This window comes from Rattus norvegicus, chromosome 20 (genome assembly GCF_021556685.1).
Source record: "Rattus norvegicus strain SHRSP/BbbUtx chromosome 20, alternate assembly SHRSP_T2T, whole genome shotgun sequence".
NCBI lineage: Eukaryota > Metazoa > Chordata > Mammalia > Rodentia > Muridae > Rattus > Rattus norvegicus.
The window spans coordinates 36,948,004-36,952,500 of record NC_141553.1 but is presented as its reverse complement, the minus strand read 5'-3'; the positions used below and the strand labels follow the sequence as shown (position 1 = coordinate 36,952,500).

The window sequence follows — 4,497 nt, the reverse complement described above, 5'->3', positions numbered from 1 at the left end:
GAATAGGTTTCGAGACACACAGATCAGAGATCTGGTGGTGGAGGGGGCATAAAGAACTAAATGTAGGAAATTTTGATACTGATTATTGAAAGATCAACTGATAGCACAGAATTACTATCATTCACAAATATTTATAGTGTTCAGGGCATGATGTATTTCCTTAAAATACATGTTAGTAAGTCAATAATAGACAATTACTGAGTGATTATTATATGCCAACACTATCTGATTTATGAGCTTGCAATCTGTTAGAGTAGTATATAGAGCCTTGTTTCAAAGAGACCCTGAAACTGCTTTAATGTGTATCCTTTTTTTTTTTTAATTACCTAATCATCTTGGGGCAAGAGTGTCTGTGATGAGTCCTATTGCTTGTCAATTCAAAAGGATGTAGAATCAACTAGGAGACTGCCTTAGGGTTTCCATTGCGGGGAAGAGAGTTCATGACCAAGGTAACTCTTCTTAGGGACAACATTTAACTGGGGCTGGCTTGCAGGTTGAGAAGTGGAATTCATTATCCTCATGGTAGGAAGCATAGCATCATCCAGACAGACTTGGTACTGGAGAAGGAGCTGAGTTCTACATCTTGATCTGAAGGCAGTCAGGAGACGACTGCCTTCTAGGCATCTAAGAGGAGGGTCTCAAAGTCCGCCCCCCACACACTTCCTCCAACATGACCACACCTCCTAATAGGGCCACTTGCTGGGCCAAACATATTCAAATCACCACACAGGCAAACCTGCAGGTATATCTAGTGTAGAGTTTCTAGACTACGTAGACTGAGGTGAGAAAATTTACCCTAAAGGGAAGAGGCACGATCCCTGCAGCTGAAGTTCCAAACTGAATAAGAGAAAGAAATATCACTGGTCTCTGTCTGTTATATAACCTGCTACCTCAAACTCCTACGGCTATCACGGCTACCACTTCTCTACCATCATTGATTGTTTCTCCTTGAACTGTGAGCCAAATTTGCCCCTCCTCCTTTAAGTCACCTTGGTCAAGACTTTTGTCACAAAAGTGAGAAAACTAATCAATCCAGTCCTCACATTTTAATCTTGTATTGAGCTTCCCAAATTAAAGACCAGATATTGGAAATGTAATAACAACAAAAAGGCATGATTCCCTTCCCAAGTAACTTCTAGAGAGAAAGTAGAAATGTAATTTTTAAACCCATAAAAATGAATCAAAGCAATGAATTACTCATATGATGAAGAAAAGAAGTGAGCTTGTACTTGAAGAATCTCAACTTGCTGAAGAGTGGATGAAACAAAATCTACAGCCAAATTAATGATTAACATATATTTCCATTCCCCCATTGCCTTCGTCTTGCCATGACAAGAGCTCAAACAGCAATTTTGTGGCTCATCCCTTCAATTCTGCTGACTTTCACCAGGCAATGGTTAATATACTTAAGGGAAATCTAGGCCATCATAAGCCAGAGCTGCGTCTGTGGTTTCTCTGTCCTTGCCTCCGCACATTTTATTTACCATGCTTGAACTTGTGGTAAATAAGGTTGTAATCTGGGGTTTCGGCTTTGGTAATGTTCAAACGATGAGTCAAGAAAGAGTACCATCCCTATCCCTTGTCATGTGAAGTTTAAAAAAAATAACTCAATCTGCCATGGCTCAGGGGAAAGTCTGAGCACATCTGCACTCAGCACTTTGAGCACTTGGGATGCTCTGCCTCTCCAAGGTGTCAGGGAGACAACTGTCCTGACATAGCCCATGGGTGTTTGCTGTAGAAGTAACAGAAAAGAAGCAGAAGACACCTCAAAGTCTTGACCTTCTGTAATCTGGGGGCACAACGCTCCAGGCAAAGCCCTGTGAGTCAATGCCTTCCTATATCTCTTCCCAAAGCAACTGAACCACATTTATGGTTCTGACACATTGCTGGCTTCAGTGTGCCTAATTCTCTGTAAGGATGTATGTGAACATTATGTTCAAATTTACAGAAAGGATGAACACTATTTCAAAAGATTTACACAGACTATAAATTCAAGGCCAGCATGGCCTAGGTGGTCAGAATTTGATTCCAAAAATAAATAATAAAGATTTACCAAGGGACTACAATCTCCTTTTATCACTTGTACATGCTTTGGTGTGGACTAAGCACAACTTTTAAAAGAAACACTATTTCCTGCTCAGAACATGTTTTTCCAGGATAGTATAAGATCACTGACTTTTCTTCAAATGTTAATACTGAATCTGATAGTTTCAGGATAACATTTCAAGTGGCCAAACTAAGACTTTCAATACACTCTGATATGCCCCTTAGCCTCTGACTTCTGTTCTCCCCTCAACCCCAGATACTTTTTAATATGCTTTATTGAACCTATATAGTCTTTGATATATAGTTTTATACTTCTGTCACTTTAGTACCAGATATACCTGACTACAGATATAAGAAGAATAAATGTCTACCTGGCCTGGATTCATTTGACTGCCTCCCTCCCTTTCCAAACCAGCTTTGTAACATTTATCCCCAGTCTACGTCAACTTAGACCATGTGACGGGAAGGATGGGAGGTCAACAAATCTACAAAACAGAGATAGGTGCTAAGCCTGCCCTGCAAAACAGCAAATGCATTGAGAACGAGGTATCTTAAAAGGAAGAGAATTCAGGCTTAACCCCTGGGAGTCATCATAAATTTACTATGTTTACAGCACAGCTATAAATACATAGCGCTTTAAAGATGAAAACAGGACTAGTGTATGTGTTTGTGTAAAGTCCTAATCCTAGTATTTGAGAAAGACTGAGGCAGAACAAGCAGGAGTTCTGGGTTATCTTCAGCCACAGAAGGAATTTGAAGTCAGACTAGACTGTGAGTCCCTGCAGGGCAATGTTTTCTCAACCTGTGGGTCTCAACCCCTTTGGTGGGGTCAAACAACCCTTTCACAGGGGGTTGCTTAAGAATATTAGAGGGGAATATGGGGGGGGGCAATAAAGGGGATATATAAGGGAATACCCGTATGGGGGAGGGGGAGGGGAGGAAATGGGGGCGTATGGACAGGAAACCAGGAAGGGGAATAACGTTTGAAATGTAAGTAAAGAAATATATCTAACAAACAAAAGAATATTAGAAAGAGCCGGATAGTTTAGTCAGTAGAGCGTCAGACTTTTAATCTGAGGGTCCAGGGTTCAAGTCCCTGTTCAGGCATCAGTGTTTTGGGGCTGGAGAGATGGCTCAGTCATTAAAGATTAGGCTCACAACCAAAAATATAAGAACATTAGAAAACACAGAGATTTACATTTATGATCCACAACAGTAGCAAAATTACCACTATGAAGTGACTGTTGGGGGTCACCATAATATGAGGAACAGCATTAAAAGGTCACAGCATTAGGAAGGCTGAACACTACTGCTGTAGAGAATGAAGAAAGTCTTGAGGAAGTGAATACGTATTGCTGACACGGGCAGAGCCATGCCAAGGATTCCAAGGCTTTAGAGTCATGGCTAAACTATTTCTCCATGTGAATCAGGCTCAAAAAGGTAGCAGACTTTCCCTTGGGGCTCCAAGAGTACAGGCCAATAGATGATTGACGGAGTGTAAATGCTAGCAACTTCAGCTTCCTCCTCCTCTTGGATGTTTACAGCCTGAGACTGCTCATCTATAGAAACTTCTCATCTTACCGAGACTAGCTAGCCCCTGCCCCGTGCTATGCCTAATAAACGCCATGAGACTTCAGGTAAATGATGTAAGTACCTTCTTGTACATGTGTCTGTCCTTTCTTCCTTTCCTTGAAACCCCTAGTCAAGCTTGCAGGAACCAGTCCCGGAGGGATGTTGTAAGATCCTATTTTCAAGAATACAAAGTGGTGCATTCCTAGGCATACAACAGGATTTAAAATAAAATAAAACTGAATCTCTAAAATGACCTCATTCAGACTAAACTTTGTTTTCTCAACCTATAAAATGCTCTAAAGTATATTTTAAAGCCAGTAAAAGGGGGACTTGGAGTTGGGGCACTAAAGGAGGGGGATTGATAAGATCAAATAAAAATGGTATAGGAAAGTCAGCGTGGTGGTACACAGCTGCAATCCCAGCATTCCAGAGGTAGAGGTACAAAGATGGTCTGTGAGGTCAAGACCAGCCTCAGACAACTTCTCAAAAGCAGAATTAGATCAAGTGAGGGGGTGGTGTGAGGAGAAAGCTTAATAAAACCACTCTTCGACTACATGAGACCCTGTCTGAAAACAATAATAGTACGGGCCAGGTATCCACCAAGTAAAGTACACACCACATGAGGATAGGAGCCTGGATCTCTAGCCCACATGCAATGGCAGGTGGGAATGGCAGTCCACTGATAAATCCAGTATTCTAAAGGTAGACACAGGAGATCCCCAGAGCAAGCAAGCTAAAAATGCCAGTCCAAATGGTGATCTCTGGTTTAAGTGACAGACTGCCTCAGGAATGGTAATGATCAAGGAAGACTGCCAAAATCAGTTTCAGGCATACACATACACATACACATGAGCATACATACATATAAACATGCCAGCA

The 4,497-nt window shown here is 41.4% G+C and overlaps 1 non-coding gene across 1 annotated transcript; it reads left to right on the top strand.

Moving 5' to 3' along the window:
• The first annotated feature begins 3,081 nt into the window (after window positions 1-3,081).
• Trnak-uuu (transfer RNA lysine (anticodon UUU)) lies at window positions 3,082-3,153 on the top strand. The gene has a single exon. It is a non-coding gene; the product is annotated as a tRNA-Lys (tRNA).
• Window positions 3,154-4,497: the final 1,344 nt, after the last annotated feature.